Source organism: Panthera tigris, chromosome D3, assembly GCF_018350195.1.
Source record: "Panthera tigris isolate Pti1 chromosome D3, P.tigris_Pti1_mat1.1, whole genome shotgun sequence".
Taxonomy (NCBI): domain Eukaryota; kingdom Metazoa; phylum Chordata; class Mammalia; order Carnivora; family Felidae; genus Panthera; species Panthera tigris.
The window spans coordinates 25184185-25196341 of record NC_056671.1 but is presented as its reverse complement, the minus strand read 5'-3'; positions in this window follow the sequence as shown (position 1 = coordinate 25196341).

The following is a 12157-nucleotide window of genomic DNA, read 5'->3' as shown; positions in this document are numbered from 1 at the left end:
CATTCTGTTAGTCCCATTTCAAGATGAGGGGCCTGCGTGCTGAAATCAGAAATAACTGCTATGATGACACAGAGCGAAGCTGGAATTAGGACTTAGGTCCATCTGACTCTGAGCCCCAGCTTGTTACACCCGCCTGGGAAGAGTTCCCCGGAGTCCCAGGCGAGGACACATAGCACAGGCCTTGGAGACAGAGATCCAGGAGCCTGAGGACTGGGCTCTGCTGAGCAGCTTCGGACAGGTTCCTCAACGTCTCTGGGCCTCCTGGGCCCCAAGTTGCTCCTGCAGGTTGGGGTGTGGGAGTTGGACCCGTCCATGTGGAAGTACCCAGCTCGCGCCTGGCGAACAGTGGCTTTGTTCCACCTCCATCCCTCTGCCCGCGGGTCCCGCCCCCTCCCCGATACCCCAACCCCGTCTCCCTGGGCCGCTCAATCCTTGCACAGCAAAGCCACCGTCAAAACAACAGAACGGCATTCTGCCAGCGGCGGGTTATCACTTACCCACGGGGCGCCCCGTCCTGCCCGTGCATTCACTCGGCAGTCAACTTCCACTTTACAGCAGGTGACAGATCTTGCCACAGAGCGAGTGAGGAGCTGGCCCAGGGTGTGACCCAGCTCTGCGGCCCACACAGGCCACACGGCCTCCGTGACTGGACAGCTACTGGCATTCAGGGGACCCTCCCGTGCCGCATGCAGCTACCCCCTTCCAAGAAGGTGGGAACCGGCCCTTAGAGATGGTTCCACTGAGCGCCCATTTTATGGCTTTGGAAACTGAGGCCTCAGGCCGCTCAAATATGTTCAGTGAGCTCCTTTACCGTGTCAGGCCCTGGGGACCAGTAAGGCCGAAACACAGGAGCATCTTTATTTTCAAGGTCACACAGGGAGGGGGTTGGGGCAGTCGAGGCTGGGTTAGCCTCCAGCCGGGATGAACAAGGTTTGTGGGTGGCCGGATTCCGGCTGCTCCACAGCCCATCTCATCCCCCGCCCCAGGTGTAGACCACGTTTCCGCGGTTCTTCCTTTATCTCTGCCTCTGCCCGGCCCGCTTGCCGTCAGTCCCCTGTCAGCCAGGGGACAGCTGGACCATCCCTGGCCCCAGACACGCCCCACAGAGACAGTCCCACTTCCGGCCGGCCATCTCCACGGGGCTCTTCGCATGGATTTCCTGGTGATTTAAGGTCTTCTCCGAATTCTATCAATAAATGAAGTTCTCAGGCCCACACTTTGAGGCGAGCAATCCTGAGCTTCGGGAAGGTGAAAAAAATATCTCATCGCTAAGCCGCAATGTCTTGCGAAATAGGATTCTGTGCCTTAACAGCTCTCTCCTCTTCGCTGCACTTGAATATTAAATGTTGTATTAATAGCTCACTCTTAATTATCCATGAGTAATGTACTACGGCTCGGAAATTAATGAAGGGAAGGACCCAAACGAGAATATTTCCCACTCCTCTGGGTGCCGCAGGGCTGATGGGAGGCAGGAGATTTGCATACGATTTGCATGAGATGCTGTGGGTTTGGTGGCCCTGGCAGGGAAGGAAGACATGGGGAGGGGGGGGAGAGGGGCTGCTGTGGACCTGGCCATTTTCCAGCATTTTCCAAGGAGAGAACTCACCTCTCTCTCTCACTTCTCATACCTCTCAGCTTTTGCCCTTACTTGTCCCCCGGCCAGGAATGGCCACCTACCTACCTCCCTAAAGTAGAACAAAAATGGGGCGCCTGGGGGAGCTCAGTCGGTTAAGCGTCTGACTTCTGCTCAGGTCATGATCTCGCAGTTTGTGAGTTCAAGCCCCGCGTCGGGCCCTGTGCTGACAGCTCGGAGCCTGGAGCCTGCATCGGATTCTGTGTCTCCCTCGCTCTCTGCCCTGCCCCTGCTTGCACTCTGTGAGCCCCCGAGTCAGCTCAGCACAGAGCCTGCTTAACATTCTCTCTCTCTCTCCCCCTCTGCCCCTTCCCCACTCACTCTCTCTCTCTCTCTCTAATAAAAAGAAAACATTCAATTTAATTTCATTTAAAAAGTAAAACCTACAGTTACCATGTGACCTAGCCATTCCTCCCCTAGGGACAGACCCGAGAGAAATGAGCACACACGAACAGATGAAAATGTACGTGAATGTTCATAGCCGCGTAATTCGTGATGGTCAAAAGGTGAAAATAATCCAGGTGTCCGTCAACCAACGAACGGCAGATCAAGTGTGGTCGAGCCGTACAACGGAACTTAATTTGGCCACAAAAGGGGGTGATACACTCCACACTACAGCTCGGAGGTGCCTTGAACACATCACGCAGTGTGAAGGCAGCCAGTGGCAGAGGACCGCATATCGTATGGCTTCATTTGCACGGGATGTCTAGACTAGGCAAATCTACAGAAACTAACTAGATTGGAAGTTGCCAGAGGCAGGGGTGGGTGAAGGGCTTGGGGGCTAAGAGCTAAGGATACAGGGTTTCTTTTTGAGGTGATGACCCCGTTCTAGAATCCATTATGGTGATGCTTGTAAGATTCTTGAATAACCATTTATTTTTATTTTTTTTTAATGTTTATTTATTTTTGAGACAGAGAGAGACAGAGCATGAGTGGGGAGGGGCAGAGAGAGAGAGAGGGAGGGAGACACAGAATCAGAAGCAGGCTCCGGGCTCTGAGCGGTCGGCACAGAGCCTGAACCCATGAACCGTGAGATCATGACCTGAGCCGAAGTCGGTCGCTCAACCGACTGAGCCACCCAGGCACCCCTTGAATAACCATCTTGAAAAAACCATCGAACTGTGCACTTCACATGGGTAAACTTTGTGGTATGTGAATTACGGCTCAATAAAGCATTACCAAAAAAAAACCACCCACATATGTATACGCTATCCCATCTAGACTTGGCATATGCTGTTCCCACTGGCGGGAACACTGTTCCCCACCCTCCTTCCTCTGAACAATGGCTGCCATCCCTCTGGGGGACTGAGATGCAGAGTCTCCGGTGGGGCATGTGGGGTCTGCACAGAGCTGTCCTACATGTAGGCCAGCTGCACCCCTGATGGGCTGTGTGATCCCGGACAGGTCACTCTGCAGCCTTGGGCGTCTGCTGAGACCAAGCACGTGGGGTAGGTATCAGCTGACAGAGCTGAGCGGAAGACACTTAACTCGGGCTCTGACCTCAACTGGGTGCCCAGCGAGTTGTGGTGATCGGGCCACATCTTGCTGGGACACTGAGGCCAGAGGGTGGCTGGGAAGCTGAGCAAAGCAGGATACAGCCAGCCCGGCCCCATTTGACGCCCAGAAACAGAGGTGACAAGACTAGGGCCTTGCAGGGCAAGCAGGCCCCCGGCCAGGCCAGGGAAGGGATTTGCTGTTCCCATCTCCCTGCGGTGGGGGCGGGGGGGGGGGGGTCCCCGACCCTCACGGGTGCAAGGGGGCCTTGGCCTGTGGCTGGACTGATGGATCCCCCCCGCTGTGCTGTCCCCCCGGGAGGGAAGCCAGAGGGCTAGGGGTGGGAGAGGGTCCCGACAGAGCCATGCACCCGGTCACCAGCCTACAGGGCCTCAGCAGACCGCCAGCCACAGCCCCGGGGCGGCCAGTGACCTTTTAGAACACGGATCCGGTCACGTCCCTCCCCTGCTTCAAACCCTCTTACCGCGGACCGTGAGACTGTGTGCCCTTGCCCTGTCCCCTCCCGCTCACCCTCGCTCATGCCCAACCAGTCCCCAGGCCTTTGCCCTTGCCCTCACTCTGGCCTCCTCGCCTCTCCCAACCCTTGAGCCTCAGCCGGGAGGTCGGCCCCCAAAGACACCACTTCTCCCCCCGCTCCGCTCCACCCCGTCCTCAGCTCCCACAGCCCCAGTCGAGGACTGCAAACCGCTCCGCGATTTGTCTGGGTGAGACCCGGATTTTACAGCTTCCCTGGCGGACTGGAAGTTTCGGGAGAGCAGACACCAAGTCTGTCTGATTTGGCGCTGGTGCCCCAGGGCTGAGCACGGTTCCAGGTATACAGATGGTGCCCACTAGCGACCGTCCCGGCTCCCAGACCCGGGCCTGCCCCTGATTTGCTGCGGGACGTTGAACAGATCACACTTCCTCTTTAGATGATGAGCCACATCTTTTTAGACAGGGGGCTCTTTCTCCTTTTTGATCAAAATTGTAGGTGACACCCCCTCCCCCCCACCAATATCTAAAGCAGCCAGACACAGAGTCGTTCAGGCTCAGAGTGGGGAGCTTCCCCATGAAACTGGGGGGGGGGGTTCCTCAGCCCCCAGGGACTGATTAGGTTGACTGGGGATCCCCACACTTGGACTATCCCACTGCTGCGTTTACGTCTACGTGGATTTTTAGTGACGTGACGTAGCGCTAGCGGGTTATAAGATTATACAGCCGGTGTGATGCCAACCACGTAGAGAGAAAACCAGAGGGCAAAAGTCTCTGCGAGGAACTACAGCCAGATGTCAACCTTGACAGTTCTGATGGTGGAAATAGGGGGCGGGAAGGGGGGGGGGTGTTCTGCTCCTTCATACTTTTATCATTTTTCAAATTTTCCACGATGAATAGTTCTTTGTTCGTCAGAGTGAAAAGGTTACTTAAAAAAAAAAAAAACCTAAAAACATCTGAGAATGTAGGGCTAGATAATTTCTCAGGGTTCCTCCAGGTCTGGAAAATGCTTGAGCAGATAACAGGAGGGATTCTGGTCCCTTTCTAAAAGAAGAAAGGAGGAAAGGAAATGGGGGCATTTCAGAGAGAATGGCAGAGAAGGCCTTCACCCTTCCTTCCCTCCTTCCTTCCTTCCTTCCTTCCTTTCCTTATTCTTTCTTCCTTCCTTCCTTCCTTCCTTCCTTTCTTTCTTCTTTCCTTCCTTTATTCTTTCTTTCTTCCTTCTTTCCTTCCTTCCTTCCTTCCTTTCTTCCTTCCTTCTTTCTTCTTTCCTTCCTTCCTTTATTCTTTCTTCCTTCCTTCCTTCTTTCCTTCCTTCCTTCCTTTCTTCCTTCCTTCTTTCTTTCCTTCCTTCCTTCTTTCCTTCCTTTCTTCTTTCCTTCCTTCCTTTCTTTATTCTTTGTTCCTTCCTTGTTTCCTTCTTTCCTTCCTCCTTTCCTTCCTTCCTTCCTTTCTTTCTTCTTTCTTTCTTCCTTCCTTCCTTTCTCTTTTTTGGTGGAGGCTTTTTTTTAAGTTTATTTATTTTGAGAGAGAGAGAGAATCCCAAACAGGCTCCACACTGTCAGCGCAGAGCCTGATGTGAGGCTCGATCTCATGAACCATGAGCTCTTGACCTGAGCTGATGACCGACTGAGCCGCCCAGGTGCCCCTTCACTGTTTTTTACTTGAGGTCTCCAGACTCTTCCTCATCTTGGCTACAGGCTTCTGGTTCCTTCCTTCCTTCCTTCGTTGATTCATTCATTCATTCATTCGCTCACTCTCTCACCTAACTCAAAGTTGCTTAGCATCCCTCCATCTTAAGGGTGTCATCGGTGAAATGGGGAGCTCTCTGTGAAATGGGCTGCCAGTATCCACCTCTAAGATTCACTGTGAGAACTTGTGGAGACCCAAACGTGTTTCATAAGGTACCTGGCACCGAATAAGTTCAAAATAAATGCATTAATACAAAGAAGACAAAAACAAGGTGCATATAACCCCACCACAAGGAACAAACCCAGACAACATTTTGGGTTCGTTTCCTCCACATGATTTTCTCTGTACAGATTAAGAGAGAGAGAGAAAACAATTTTCTACAAGAATCGGGATCGCATGAGAATTGTATTTTGGGGCACCTGGGTGGCTCAGTCAGTTAAGTGTCCAACTCTTGGCTCGGGACATGATCTCATGGTTCATAGGACTGACCCCCACATCGGGCTCCACACTGTCAGCACGGAGCCTGCTTGGGATTCTCTCTCTCCCTCTCTCTCTGTCCCTCCCCCTGCTCGCACACATGCACGTGCACTCTCTCTCTCAAAATAAATAAATAAATGTAACAAACAGAATTCTCTTTTGCAACTTGATTTTTACTTTCAAGTAACGGCCTGAAAATGTTAATGTCAGCAGATTTTCTTCCAGACCCCCATTTTTGTGGCCGAACCGTCTTTCCACCTATAACATATCTTAATTTATTTGGGCAGTATTAGGAAAACTCTGTGAACAATAAGCCATCATAAAAAAGCAGCAAAATAAGCAACACCAGTTTCTTTCATGTTAGCCATTCTGTTTGTTTTTATTTGTTCACTGTAAACCATGCCGCAATGGACATCCTCGCCGATAAATCTTTGTCTGGAAGAAACAAATGTTTTTTGGATTTCCAGGGGAACTAATCCCCAAAGCCAAGACTGCCAATACACCTCCCCGAGTGTTGTTGCCCCCAGGACGGGCTCGTAAGAAGGGGACATTCAGGGCCCCTGGGTGGCTCACTCTTTTAAGCGTCCGACTTCGGCTCAGGTCATGATCTCACGGTTCCTGGGTTCAAGCCCCGCGTCGGGCTCTGTGCTGACAGCTCAGAGGCTGGCGCCTGCTTCAGAGTCTGGGTCTCCCTCTCTCTCCGCCCCTGCCCCACTCATGCTCTGTCTCTCTGTTTCTCACAAGTAAATAAACATTAAAAGAAAGCATAGTGCTTTTCATCTTTTAGTTACTTCAATGGATACGCAAAATTGTAGCAAACCGCCCTCCCGCTGGCTCTGCGTGAGGAAACCTATTCACTCACACCATCACCAGCACTGGGTATCACGATCTGTATCGGTTAGTTACTGCTGCGTAACAAAGCCACCACAAAACCCAAGAGCTTCGAACGGTACGGTTTTAGGATTTCTCCTGCGTCTGCGGGTCAGCTAGGCGGGTCTTCCCCGGGCTCACATAGGCATCTCTGGGTGGCTTCAGTGATCTTGAGGTCTTGACGGGGGCTGTCCGATGTCCGCTCCACGTGGTCTCTCGCCCTCCCGAGGGCCAGCCCGGCTGGGTCCACCTGGTGGCGGCAGGGTCCGCAGGGAACACGCGGGAGCCAGGAGGCCCCTTGAGGCCTAGGCTCAGAACAAGCAAGGCACCCCATGTCCCGCGTTCTGTTGGCCAAAACAAGTCACGTGACTGAGCCCTGATCCCTGGAAACGGATCATCTTCTGATGGGAAGAACCGTAAAGCCGCATGGCAAAGGGTCCAGACCCAGGGGAGAGTCAGAGAACTGAGAAAATGGTTGTGATCACTTTATCATATTTTTAGTGACATTTTCGAAACGGTTTTACAATTTTGTAACTTACACACACACGCACACACACACATCGTCGTGTGTATGTATGGATCACCTACCGCCTACAAGACCCCCTTTCCTTTCCATCTGTTATTACTGGCCATTCGTCAAGGGGCTCCCTGCACCCAAACGCTAGTTTCTACATCCGCCCTGGAACACTCTCCCCTCGGAAGTCCCGCTCGTGCCCCTTCTGGAAGCCAGCCGTCACCCCTACGCGGCGACTCCCCCTTCCCATAACGAATAGCTCGGGAGCCCGCAGGAGAGAGAGCTATGCCCGCCCACAGCCCGCGCTCCCCCCCTGGGCAAGCCCCGTGATGACACCATCCATCACTGCCACCCTCGATGGCTGGGCGCCCCAGGCCCGGCCAAGGAGGGGAGGAAACACTGCCCACAGCTCAGTGGAGCCCTTAATGATTACGTCAAGTGGCAAGCCATTTATTAGTCTCCTTAGCAGCCAAAAAAAATAAGGCCTGAGAAGCCGGCGAGCACCCTGGGGGGGGACTGTGGTTTTATTTTTTACGGCTGCTTCAAGCCTCAGACACTGACAGGGATGTGGAGGTGAGCGAGGCTTGGAGGCAAAGACAGGTGTGGGCAGGAGTTCTGGGCTCGAGGCCCGTGTCCGCAGGGGGACCGTGGGCACAGAGTGGCCCGTCCGTGGTCACACAGCTGGGGCTAGGCTGGGTCTTCCCACAGGGCGATGTTGCCTCTCCCTTTGTGTCCTTACGAACAGCGTTTTACCGTAAATTGGCATTGGACCCTCCACGGGAGCTTGGTCAGTAGAAATTAGACAGGAGAAGGCACAAGCAGAGAAAAACAGGGCGCTCCAGAGCGAGTGAGAATTGCAGGGCTCGCGCCCCCCCCCCCGGCATTTAACTCCCTGAAGCCTCAGTTTTCTCATCTGGAAAATGGGCACGGTCAGGGTCCATCTATGGACGCGCGATCTCTGCGGTGACACAGGGCCCCGAAGGGTCCGCACCAGCTTCAACGTTTCTCTGTTGCCGTCTTAAAATTCTTCCTAATTTTATCTTCTGAACCTGTGTTTGGTAAATGAGGGCCGGCGGGGCAATGGAGCGCGGCGTGCGGGCGAGCAGACAGGACAGGCAGAAGGAAAGAACAAGCTTTATATCTTAGTACCTTTATGGGCACTATTTCTGCTGTTTTGAACACGGAGCCCCGTGGCTTTATTGTGTACTGAGCCCCTAGCTTGGCACCTAGAGGGCCTCCCTGCTCCGGGCAAGGGCTCCGTCGTCTCCCCTTTCCCTCCACTCTTCCCCCTTCCATCAGAACCCCGGGGGTGTTGCCCCGGATGACGCCCTCCCCTCTCCTCCTCCTGCCCCCTCCTCTTCCCTGCCCCCCCATGCCCCTCACAGCAGCCAGTCAAACCGCAGGACCCCTTCCATGGTTGCCCCAGCCCCCACACTGAGCCAGGACACCCCACTCTGGGCCCCAGATGTTCCCTCTGCCACCTCCGACTAACAGTGCTTAAGTTCCAGACGTTCTATATTGTCGATTGCCTCTTAACAGCTCCCGTTTATTGAGCACCTACTGTGCGCCAGGCCCCCGTGCGGAGCCCGCTCTGTGGGTCATCTCCCTGCCATCTTCCCAGGCGTCCCATGTCATAAGCGCTCTGAGTCTCTTCAGCTCACAGGTGAAGAAACAGAGGCACAGAGCCGTCCGTTCACCTGCTCAGAGTTACAGAGTAAGCGGCAGAGCTTAGATTTGAGCCTCACAGACCAGCTCCGGCACCCGCACCCTTAACCATCCCAGGACTTCTCCATTCTCTTGCACAAGCCAACGCTTCCTCCAGGAACGCCCTTCTTGAAGGACTTCATCTGCCCTTAGCACTCCAAAAATATTCGCCAAGTCGATGAGCGAGTGCATAATTTTGTTCATTGCTGGCTGTGCGGCTTTGGGTAAATCACTCCCCCTCTCTGGGCTTCCATTTCCTCTTGCATCCAAAGGGAGTGAGCTCAGCCCCACTCCCTTTGCCCACTGAGCAAAGACAGGCTCGGATTTACCGGGATTGGCTGAAGGGGCTGGGAGGGAGCAAGACAGAGGTAGCTGCCCCCTGGGGCCAAGATTATATCTGGGCCATGACTAAGCATGCTGAGCCCTGTCCCATCTGTCCGTCCAAGTCTGTCACCGTGGGGAGGGGTGTGGAGCCATGTCTCCGAGCTCCAGCCCACTAACACCTCCTCCCAAAAGGGGAGAGCTGGCGGCTGGGCTGGGGCTACCTACTTCGGCATTCCACTGTCCCTCCCCCCCCCCCACCTCCCAGGATCACAGCCCCTCCAGGGTCCACGCCCTTCCTTCCTGGGCAGGAAGAGCCAGGAGGAGCCCAGGGCTGATCCAAGCTCCCGTGCTGTGACCTTGAGAAAATCCTTTGTGCAGCCATCAAGCAGATATCCATTGTCCCACTAATCCTGCTAACGGGTGCCAGGCTCTGGGCCGACTCTGTGCCTATTTCTCCTTGAACTTTCCCCGCAACCCCGTGACTTGTGTCCCTCCCGTTAGATCCATTTCACGGAGACGGAAACCAACACACCGAGAAGGTCGAGACCAGCTGGGGATCACACAGAGGCTGGCTTGAAGCACTGGGCTTTGCCGCCCACCTTGGGCCGGCACTGGGGGGCACTGGCGGCCAAGGGTAAATCCAGTGCCCGCCCTCAAGAGGCTGCCGTGAGCAAGTACACGCATGTAAGTGACCCCTGTCACTCCTCACCCTCACCGAGGCATAAGACCCCTCCCAGAGCCCAGCCGCTCGCAGAAGGAGACAGACAGGTGCCCGTCTCCCTGCTCAACCAACGTCAGCAGGCATTTGACTTCATCCCCCACCACCCGTCCCCCACCACCCCCCCCCCGGCAAGGTCAAGCTGCATGACCTTGGGGAAGTCTTTTTACCTCTCCGGACTGCCTTTTTCTCACTCATCAGTAGACCTGGCCCCACGAGTCAACCACGCAGCTTGTTTGGCTGGAGCCTCGAAACCATACATAGAGGTTGGAAGCGGAGTCCCATTACCCAGATGTGGAAACTGAGTCTCAGAGAAAAGGAAGCTACCCATCTAAAGTCAGAAAGTGCATTAAGAGCATAGCAGAGGATGTGGGTGTCCACAGGGCACGGGTGCTGCCTGCCCAGACCTGACATGGGGCCGCCAGAAGGGAGGGACTGTAACCCTTTCCTGGCCATGCTCCTCCCTCTCTCCGTCCCTCCCCTCCCCCTCCTGAGGCCTCCAAACAAAGATGCCTTTATCCAGACCTTAGCCACATTCCTCAGTGACACATGAGGACAAAGGCAGGGGGCCACCGGCAGTGACAGGAAAGCCCTGCCGCTCCAAACCAGTTTACTGCCTTCCCACGCCCTGCCCCCACCCGCGGGGGCCTCCCCGGGGCCTCCAGCCCAGCCCAGGGGAGCTCTGGGAGGAGGCTTGTCAACCCTGCCTCTCTTGCCCCTTTGCAGCTGAGCTCCTTCGCCTGGTGAGGAGGCGGGGCTCAGGCAGCTTGAGGCCTCAGGCAAGTCTCCACCTCTCCCGGCCTCAGTTTCCCTGTCTGTAAAATGGGGATGGATGGCTGGGAGGGCTCAGTGAGCTAACACATCTGGGGAAGATGATCCTTGCTGCTGTCCTTACTCTTCCTGGCTCCCCGTTTCCAGCCATTTCAAGTTGCTGCCGGTTCCTTAGAGTGCCATTCTCAGAACTTTACACATGCTGTTCATTCCCTTGACCCAAAATGCTTCCACCCCTCATCTCCTCCCCATTAACTCCTGCAGGGTTTTTATTAAACACCCCCTCCTCCAGGCAGCCCGCCCTGATAGCCAACACCCCAGGCTGATTTAGGAGCCTCGCGTGGGCTCCCACATGCCCTGTGAGTCCCCATCACAGCTCCCAACAGCCTGAATCATCACTGCCTCTGTTCCCTCCACCAGGCTGAGTCTCTTAAGGGCAAATCCACAGCTGTGCTTGTGGAGAAAGGGGATGGATGGATGGATGGATGAAGTAACAGATGAGTGCAAGGCCCTGCTTCCCAGACCTGCTAAACCCAGAAAGGGAGGAGGGAAAAGGCCCAGGAGATCCCTAGGAGGGGAGGGGAGGGCAGAGTCAGGCATGCCTCCAGCCCAACAGCTAGAACTGGCCCCCTAACCCCATTCCATCCCCATTTTTGCCTCCCCAAAAGTGAGGAGGCCAGGCTACAGGGTTTCCGTGAAAAGAAGAAATACAGGAACCTCCTCCTCTCCTGCCCTGCCCCCGCACAGCTCTCCCAAGAGAAAGAGCCCCCTTCTGAGAGCCAAAGCCCTCCAACCAAATCTGTACAATTTAGTGCCCAGATATTGCTAATGAGGCACTTACCCCATTGCCATGTTCACTCCCAGAGCACCTGCTATGTACCAGACAAGACAGAAAGTTCCACTGTCCCCAGGAACTCACAACCTGGACCCATAGTCTGAGAGCAACGTTGAGATGATCTGGCCAGACCAGAGAGGGGCAGATATTTGCCAAAGATCACACAGCAGAGTACAGCAAAGTGAGAGTCAGGACCTGAGGTTCTAGACTCCTGGCCCAAGACACTCCCTTCTTTTCCAGTGCAGGTCCGGGTGGGACGGGAGGCCATGTGGCAGAGACCAAGAGAAGTGGGGACTGGGGGAGAGGGAGAAAGGAAGAGGTTCTGAGCGCCCAGTGTGTGCCAGGCCGGGGCGGGGCATTTTTGTCTCATCCAGGATGTCAGGAACCCTCCCAGCCTCCCTTCCCTGCCATGGGGCAGATAAGGAAACTGAGGCACAGGAGGGAGGGGTGAGACTGAGATTCAAGCCCCAGTCTGTTGAGTTGCAGAGGCTGGTCTTTTAACAACAAAAGTGGCCTGTGGATTCTTTCCTAGAGACCAGAAAGTACCGGAACAGCAAGAGCCTGGCTCAGGTGCTTAATAAACACCTTCCCTGGTTAAGGGAAGGGAGAAATAGCTACTCAAGGGCCACCCCT